Consider the following 9,915-nt stretch of genomic DNA (forward strand, 5'->3'; position numbering starts at 1 on the left):
TTCAATTCAATTTCAACACCAAGGGACACACGGCCGTGCAACATGACCGTGTGTCACACACGGCTGAGACACACGCCTGTGTGGACAAAAATAGGCCATTCGCAAGGCTAATTTGCCACTCCAACTTCAAAGTACCTACACAAGGCAAAATGGTACCATTTTATTATACAATTAGGTAGCCAAAAATCATCAACCAAATGCAAAATTCATACCATTATAATTTCATCTATTCCATTTCTCAAATCACTACCGTTTACTTAGCTACATACATTGATATGGCCATGCCCCGAGAAGCTAAATAAATTGATATGGCCATGCCCCGAGAACGCCCCTGGTCTAGCTCACCAAGCGAGGCTCGCAATCTTTTGCAAGCTGATCAGCTTGATCCTAGCCTATTGAGCTTGATTCAGCTCGAATTTTAGCTCATTGAGCTTGATCTGACTCAACTTTAGCTCATTGAGCTCGTTCTATCTTTTTAATTTATGCTCTTAAGTTGCTGGAATAAGCTTCAAATTATATTAGTTAATTTAGTTTTTGTAAATTTAGTTTAAGTAATTAATGTTTCTTAAGTTAATTAATATGTCTAAGTATTTTTTGCATTAAATATGTCTTAGTTAATTAATTTGTATCAATTTGTACATCCATTTAATTTGCCTGAAAACTATTTTAATTTGTCTTCGCTCAAACAACCATTTATAGTGTCTTAAACTTAGGCAACTTAATTGAGCTAGTTAATGTGTCCTTATCGAATTTTAATTGATGTGTTTAGGTGTTCATTCAACTGAATTCAGCTGGTGCTTAGACGGCATTAATAGGCACATGTGTTTGGAGCAGGAGCATTAAGCTAAATTAAAGTCTAGCAGCTGTTTCTCTTCTCCAAGGGCCTATTCATGAAGAGCAATGGACAAAGAGTTGTTCACACAAGACCATTCAGCTCAAAAACCGTTTTCACACCATGAGAGCTATTCATTTTCATCCATTCACACTTGGAGTCTATTGGAGATCAAATGTTCATACCAATTTGGTTGTTCATGCGTCACATTCCCATTAAAAATGGCTGCTGCATTTTCGGTTTCCCAAGAAAGGAATAAACACATTCACATTGCTGGAAAATTCCTTTCACATTAGATGACCATTCGAGTTTCTGCATTCAGACTTGAGGGGCTGCTCATATTCAGTTTCACACCTAATGTCTATTGGAGCACTCAAGACATCATTTAACACCTTCAAAACCATTCAACTGATCAAAGTAGCTTATTAAAAGGCTGTTCACACCATTGGATGATTTTGGGAAGCTTCAAGGAAACTTCAGCTTAATTAAGTTGATTTGAGCTATCCATTTAGTTTCTTTAATGACCATTGGTGTCTCCCATGCTAGGAAACTTCAAGGAACCTTCAAGGGACGTTTTAGGAAGTTGCCAAGAAGTTTCAGCTCATTTAAGCTTAATATTTGCTGCCCATTCAGCTCCCTAAGTGCCTATTCGGCTAGCTAGATGTTTAGCTATAAATACTTAGCCAATTTTATGTTGTTAAGACTTTTTTGCTCATTGTTGAATGTTTATAACCTTTTTGAGTTTTTCAACCCTCTTAATTCGTTTTAGACTCAGCTTGACTTATCTAGCTTGCTAGTGGCATTGATAAACTGTAATTTATACATATTTTTACCCCATGTTTAATGCATTCTTTGGATGATTTCCTATTAGAATTGGTGAATTTGATGCTTTTAATGCTTTAATTTCATGTTTTATACATAGGAAAGCATAGGAGAGCGAAAGGAATGAGAAACGAGCCAAAACCGGAGAAAATGGGCCAAAGTACGAAATCAACACGACCTAGACCTCCTCACACGGGCAGACCACACAGCCGTGTCAATTTGGCAGGCTCGAGCACGGCCTGAAGTAATCGCACACAGGCGTGTTACACGGGCGTGTCCTTGCCGAGCCCAAGTTCAGTCCAATTTGGAAAAGGCTAATTTTGAGGGCTCTTAGGCATTCCAAAGCCTATAAATACACCCTAGAGGAGGAAGAAAAGGGAGGCAGAGAATAAGGAGTAAGGAAATACTCCAAGAAAACCGATTGATCCATCTCAGAAGCCGGATTCACCATCAAGACTGAAGATCTCTCCTCAATTTCCCTTCAGGAGTTTTGGGTTTTCTTTATGTTTTGTATGCGTTATTCTTCTGAGATGTTTTCCTTTTTAGTTATGAGCTAAATCCACTAAATACCTAAGGGGAATGAAACCTAAGACGAATCTTGTTATTATTTTCTGAATTGTATGATAAATATTTAACTTGTTCCTAATTATGTGTTCTCAATTCTTGTTTTGATATCCCAGGATACTGATTCAAGATAAGATCTTATTCAAAGGAGGAATAGACCTTGTCTAAGAGTACATTTGTCATAATTAAGAAAAGTTGTTTGCGCGCCTAGACATAAGGTGAGAAGATTTTTTCGAATTAGGGTGAAACCTAATAAGGGGATCTATGGATCGAGTTAATGCAACCCTAGGTGTTAATTAGAGAAAAGTCTCAATTATTCAATCTAGGGATTAGATGTTATTAGTCTTGAATAGGGATAATAACATAACTTAGGGATCTCTACGGAACAAGTTAAATGAATAAACCGTCTTATTCGGAGCCAGAATAACAAGTACAGTCTAGGTGGATTTTTCCTTAGGTATTGTCTTAATTCAATCGATTTTCCAAAAAGCAATTCACCAATTCCATTCTCTGTGAATTCTTAGTTTAGATAATAAGTTAGTTAAAACAAAAACCTCTTTATTCTTAGGCTAGATAATAAAAAGATAGTCATTACTAGTATTTTTAGTTCCCTGGGGTTCGACAATCTGGTCTTGCTAAAACTATACTACTGTTCGATAGGTACACTTGCCTACATCACGATAATAGTTAGTTTCAAGAATGATTAATTATAAATATTTAAAAGCTATCACGAAATCACGCGATCAAGTTTTTTGGCGCCGTTGCCATGGAACTAAAATATTAGGAACACTCAATTTTTATTACTTTAGCCATTTATTTTCTTGCAATCTAATTTTATTTTTAACTTTATTCTAATTTACTAATTTTCTTTTTCTTTCTTCTGGTAGATTTTTATAGTTTATGATTAGAAGAAACTCGTCAGGACCATTACTTTTTTACGAAGAAATTGATCACACTGTTCGCAGAAACCAAAGAGAAATAAGGCAAAGCCTAAGATACACAGAGAACGAGAAAGAAGACGATACTCAACCCCCAACCGAAGAGATGGCTGAAAACCAAGACAATCAGCTACCTCATGCAATTGCCGCTAATCAAAATCCTGCTCCACGCACTATGTATGATTATGCTAAACCTTTTTTAATAGGAGTTGAATCGAGCATAGTTAGACCTGCTGTAGCTGCAAATACTTTTGAACTAAAACCTAACACTATTCAAATGATACAGCAATTTGTTCAGTTTGATGGTTTACAGGATGAGGATCCCAACACTGATTTTGCCAACTTCTTAGAACTAGGCGATACATTTAAAATTAATGGTGTTTCTGATGATGCCATTCATCTTCGGTTATTCCCTTTTTCGTTGAGGAATAAAGCTAAACAGTGGTTGAACTCATTACCACGAGGGTCAATCACTACTTGGGAACAAATGACCGAAAAATTTCTATTAAAATATTTCCCACCGTTTAAAACGGCCAAATTATGTAATGATATCTCTTCTTTGTGCAGATGGACTTAGGAACTCTTTACGATGCATGGGAGAGATATAAGGACTTACTGAGAAGGTACCCTCACCATGAATTACTGCTTTGGCTTCAGGTTCAAATGTTCCATAATGGCCTGAATCCTTCGATTTGGCAAATGGTTGACGCAGCTATTCGTAGAACCATCAATAATAAAACACCTGAAGATGCTTATGAGTTTATAGAGGAGATGTCACTGAATAACTATCAGTGGCAAGTCATGAGGACAAAACCAACTAAAACAGCAGGCGTTTATAATGTCGATTCGATTACTATGCTATCAAACCAGGTAGAACTTCTAAATAAAAAGATTGATGGTTTTCTTAGTTCTTCACAGGTTCACCCATTAATGTAGTGCGAAGCAAGTGGAGGTGGAACAAGCCATTCGAAATACGAACCTTATGGCCACAACATCGATAACGAGCAATTAAATTACATGGGTAATAATCCTCGACCTCAAAACAATCCATATAGTAACACTTACAATGCAGGTTGGAGGAACCATTCCAATTTCTCGAGGGGCAGTCAAGGAAATCAAAGACCACAACCACCTCCAGGCTACCAACAACCACCCTACCAACAGGAAAAGAAATCGAACCTTGAAGAGATGCTCATAAAGTTTATCTCGGTGTTAGAAACCTATTTCCAGAACACTGAGACAGCACTTAAAATCAACAAGTGTCGATCCAAGGGCTCAAAACTAAGATCAGCCAGCTGTCCAAACTAATCTCCAAATGACCACAAGGGAGCTTGCCAGGTAATACTGAACCTAACCTAAGGGAACAACTCAACACAATTAATGTTTAAGATGAAGAAGGATTTGTTGAGCCTGAGCCAAAATCGAGGCAAAAAACTGTGGTAAGCAAAGGTCAAGGTGAGGTAGATCACAATAAAAACAAATCGGTGAATGTCGGATATAAACCTCATTTGCCATACCCCAACGTGACAAGGATAGACCGCTTAGATGAAAAATTTGGTAAATTCCTTAAACTCTTAAAAAAATTACATATTAACTTACCGTTTATTGAAGCTCTATCACAGATGTCGAATGCAATGAAATTTTTAAAGGAGCTTTTAGCAAATAAGCGGAAGATGGACGAGGCATCGCATGTGGAGCTAAACGCAGTTTGCTCATATATTCTCCAGAATAAACTACCCAACAAACTTAATCTCTCCCGCTTTTGGGCGGTTCTTCCTCCAGCAGCCTATTCTTTCACAGCTTCTATGCCAAGGGCTTATTTATTATATAATTATCTTATGCATGCAAGATGTATTGGGGTCACATAAAATTTATTATTATGTTTTTATTATGAAAATAAAAAGTGCTCTTAGTTCAGTTCGGTAGAACGCGGGTCTCCAAAACCTGATGTCGTAGGTTCAAATCCTACAGAGCGTGATTCCTTTCTTGTTAGATCGAAAATGACAATGAAATAATTGAACAGCAGTCTAAAGTACGAATTTGACCTCCAATTTGTTTTTAGGGTTAATACAAAGAAATAGGAGGTCAATAAACAAAAGAGATGTTAATTAATCAAAGATCCAAAAGCGGAGGCAGTTCCAGTCCTTGTCGCAGTGCAGTAGTGAGTAGGTGATCCAACACCAGAGATAAAAGACGCAGCAGATTCATATACTGACCTTAGTTATATAGATCGTTAGCTGATTTGGGGCCTAGTATTAACGTCATGCCTTACAAAATGTTCAAACAATTAGGTCTTGGGAAACCCAAACAGACTAGGATGAGCATTCAATTAGTAGATAAAACTATAAGATTTCCTAGGGGTACTATTGAAGATGTGCTAGTTAAAATCGATAAATTTATATTTCCCATTAACTTCATTGTTCTAGACATAGAAGAGGATAGCAACACTCTTTTAATTCTAGGAAGGCCCTTTTTAGCAACTATTAAAACAATTATTGATGTTGGCACAGGTGAACTCACACTCCGTGTGGGAGACGGAACAATCACCCTTCAAGCTCGCAATTCTAGCAACACAATGGAAATTGAAAGTGATCGTCTAAACCATTCTACTAAAACTAACAATATGGTGCAATCTTCTTTGCAAGAAATGAGTCTGAAGGAAGTACATGAACCATTCTCAAGCAATAGTAGAGGACCCATTCATGAAGATCGAAGGCTACAAGTCGAGGAGCTAGATGAATGGCAGACACATAAACCGAGAACACCTGACAAACCGAGGAGCTCAATCCCTTTCCAAATCAACTTAAGGTTGGAGATATAGTCTTATTAGATGCCACAGATCCCCACATTGTCGCTACCACATCGAATAAAGAAATCCCTCTTACGGTACTCAATATTTTACCATTCGGTACGATCGAGGTGAGTCATCCCAAGTTCAGCACTTTTAAGGTAAACAACACCCATTTAAAACCTTATTTCGATGAGATTAATAGTAGGAATGAGAGTATAAACTCCTCAAACCACCATGACCATTCAACAGAGAGGTAAGTCGAGCTTAGACTATAAATAAGCGCTTCTCGGAAGGCAACCCGAGCACTAACTGTATTAACTTCTTTAAAATTTAGTCTTCAACATCTAACTTACTAACAGAGCGCTTGAATACAGGTTTTCCACAGGGACACGGCCAAGAGCATGGGCATGCTCAGGGCCGTGTGAAAATAGGACAACAATTTTTCCAAACACGGGCTACGATAAAATGCCACGGTCGTGCAACATGGCCATGGTCGAACCTACCAAAACAACACTGGGGTGCGACACGTCCGTGTGGAAGAACCGTGGGTGAACCTGTTAAAACAGCACGGGCATGCGACACGCCCGTGTCTAGCACCTGTGGTCGAACCTGTTAGATTGACATGGGTGTGGTTCTGAATACATGGGCATGGGAGAAGCGAACAACATAAGACACGGTCGTGCGGCACAGCCATGTGCACCTACACACCAAAAGAACACGGGCGTGTACTAAATGTCAGATGCGCCCAAATTCAAAATTCGTGAATCACACAAGCTGAAATTGGGGAACACGGGGGTGTTACCTGGCCGTGTGCGCCAAAATCTATAAATACCTTGCACTATTCATTGTCTTCCCCACTCAAAAACCCTAACCCTAGCCACTGTAATTTCACCCGGCCTCCTTGCCACGCCCGTGCCCCACCTCTAACTCCATTTTTGACGCCCATTCTCCTCTTTCTAGCATTTGTTCACTCTTTTCTCGTTTATTCTTACTAATTTCTAGGGCTATTTATCATAATAATATGAAATTTTTCATGTTCCTTTCTTATTTTTATCATACAAATGTTATATCTAGAATAGTTATTATCTTTCTCATGTTAAAATTCTTTATACAAATGTTATATCTAGAATAGTTATTATCTTTCTCATGTTAAAATTCTTTCTCATTATATGATTTCTCTACTTTATTTGATTAGTTAGAAGTAAATATTCATGATTAGAACAATATATATACTCATGCCTTTAGTGTTAACATTTTTCATCCGTCACACATGTTGCATTCCATGAAATTCGTTGCCATTTTTATGCCATATAATTTGATTGCTTTGATTAACTTGTTAGTCTTAGTAGTTGCTAAAATTATGATTGTTATTTAAAAATTATCTTCATTTTACTTTGATTATTCCTTAAAATGAATTAATGGTTTTTGATCGCAGGTACCATGTCGTATTCACGAGGAAAGAAAACTGCCATACCTACTTCGAAGAAGAGGAAGGGAGCGTCATCTTCCACGGGTCCAACCACGAAAATTCGTCACCCTCTCCTGCAGTTCCCCTGAGGGCCCCAAGAAGATCTTTTCCAAATACTTTGGAGGGTCACTGCATCGATTGGGCTGCCGTAGAACAAGTTCAGTTGGCTGATACAATTCGGGCCCTCCTAACCACCGACCCTTCGGAGCTGTTCTTTGGGATCATCGAACCAACATACCTCGAGCTCACGATGGAACTATGCTTAATGTTCCATCTTCAAACCATAATGACGAATTACGATGATCCCAGCACGGTCCAGTTTCGCCTAGGCAGGTTGGTCCGCTAGCTAAGCGTCCTAGAGTTTGGTGCTGCACTGGGCTTATATACGGAGGAGTTCAAGGAGGAGAATGAACTACATGCCTTCACTCGCCACATACGTTTCTCTCCCTTGAAGTGCTGGCACACTTTGGCCCCTGGCGCAGCCTCCTACAATCCTAGCTGCTCCAAAGCATCATTTCTCCCACCATCCCTGAGGTACCTACACGCCATTTTGGCTCACATCATTACAGGGAGGTGAGAGAGCACTGGATTCGTCAACACTCACGACCCCTACTTCTTATGGTGTATGTCGTGCGGGCACATCATCGACCTTGCCTATTTCATTGCCCTCGTGATTCAGCACCAGACGAAGTGGCATAGGAAAGGGGTCATCTCCATTGGCCCCTATATTACTCGGTTGGCTCGACACTTCGGGCTCCTCAGCATCGCGGCCCAAGAATCATCCCTTACCCTCATTGGCCAGATGTCTCCACAAGGCATCTCGAGCATGCTTAGCATGAGGATGATCGAGAGGCACCGAGGAACCTACCCTCCCCACTATCGTCTCATCCAATCTACCGAGGAGGAGGCCTACGAGGACATTCCTAATGATGTCCCTCCACAGCACGAGGACCCACCGACTCAGCCACCACCACCCTCTCGTCCAGTTCATGCGGCGGCTTCATATGCTGACATCTTTGAGCGCCTCACTAGATTCGAGTAGCAGTGTTTTCAATGATTTGACAACATTGATGCTACTCTACAGCAGATTTGTCAGTACCTCCACATCTCATCACCAGACCCACCTCACGAACCATCCAGCGATGAAGATGTTTAAAAACTTTTATTTATTATTTTATGTTTTAATTTTTATTAAAACTACTTTTTATTTTTACTAGATTTTAGAATTTTATTTTTAATTATCAATTTTGGTTATTTCTTTATGAGTAATTATTCTTCCTAATATCCCCTAAAAAGTTCCCGATTTTATCATAGTTATATAGAGCTCTTAAGCTCATCATCACATAGGAACTAACAACTCCACCGAGAAAGGTTCTTTACGACTACCATGTCCTGATCAACCACGACCATAGCTACCACTAGATATAATATTCTTTTGGCACAGGACTTATGGATTAATGAACCTCTACGACCACTAGAGTATCCTCCTCCACTCTCGAACCAATTACTCTCCAAAACTCCAGTTCGAGGAATTCATCATACAGGAAGTTTCACTTCTCTCCCTATCTTATTTTTATACTCTTTATACTCTAATATCTATCTTTGTACATTGAGGGCAATGTACATCTTAAGTGTGGAGGGTATTTATTTCATTATCAGAAAAATCCCTGAATGACTACCTTGTTCTCTTGAAAAGCTCTCATATCATATTTAGGATAAATTTTGATTGATTTATGATTTTTGTTGATATATCTTGAATTAAAACATAGGCATTTATGCATTGACTGTTTAAACCTCAAGACATTAGAGAATCAAGCATGATAAGTTGATTTTTAAGAATTTAAAATCTTAGGTTGTTTCCCCAAAGTTTAGGTATTACTTTGAGTTGGAATTTGAAAGTTTTAAACATCAAAAAGCCATAATTTTGTGAGATTTTTAAGCCTTTTGAGCATCTATTAATTCTTTCATGCTCACTTTTATTATTGCTTTGAGTGCGTCAGTATTGAACTGTTATTCCAGAACTTGCTTGATTATGCATGTCGAGACCACACCATTTGATTTGATATGTCAAAATGATTAAGGAACTTAGGATTAACCCACTCATGCCATGAAAAGCCTACCTCCACGATTAACCCCTAGTAAACCCCCTTGAGCCTAACAAGCCATTTCTTGTATTACCCTTAATATTAACCCTGAACCTATTATTATTGAAATCCCCTAAATTAATCCCTATTTTTGTCGATATTTGAGTTGAATAAATTGCTTAGCTATGTCTTGTTCCTAATAGTTAGTCTATGCTATTTAACTTGTTTTTTTTTATAAAAAAAACTGTGTATACACATTAGTAATTCCATATTCTGAGAAGAAGTTCTGTTGTACGGAAGTGATGATTAACTCTTTTTTCTAGATTAGACAATTTTTCAATTCAATCTCGATTCTAACCCTTTCTTTCAGCTTGTGACCACACCCCCTAACCAAACCTCATTACAACCCTCTAAAG

General features: G+C 38.5%; 2 non-coding genes across 2 annotated transcripts; one reads left to right on the forward strand and one right to left on the reverse strand.

The window, feature by feature from the left end:
- Positions 1-3,691: 3,691 nt before the first annotated feature.
- LOC121212890 (small nucleolar RNA R71) lies at positions 3,692-3,797 on the reverse strand. The gene has a single exon (XR_005908264.1). It is a non-coding gene; the product is annotated as a small nucleolar RNA R71 (small nucleolar RNA).
- Positions 3,798-5,059: 1,262 nt separating this feature from the next.
- Positions 5,060-5,133, forward strand: TRNAW-CCA (transfer RNA tryptophan (anticodon CCA)). Its single transcript has one exon. It is a non-coding gene; the product is annotated as a tRNA-Trp (tRNA).
- The last annotated feature ends 4,782 nt before the right edge of the window (positions 5,134-9,915 follow it).

This window comes from Gossypium hirsutum, chromosome A13 (assembly GCF_007990345.1).
Source record: "Gossypium hirsutum isolate 1008001.06 chromosome A13, Gossypium_hirsutum_v2.1, whole genome shotgun sequence".
In the NCBI taxonomy this organism is placed as follows: Eukaryota; Viridiplantae; Streptophyta; class Magnoliopsida; order Malvales; family Malvaceae; genus Gossypium; species Gossypium hirsutum.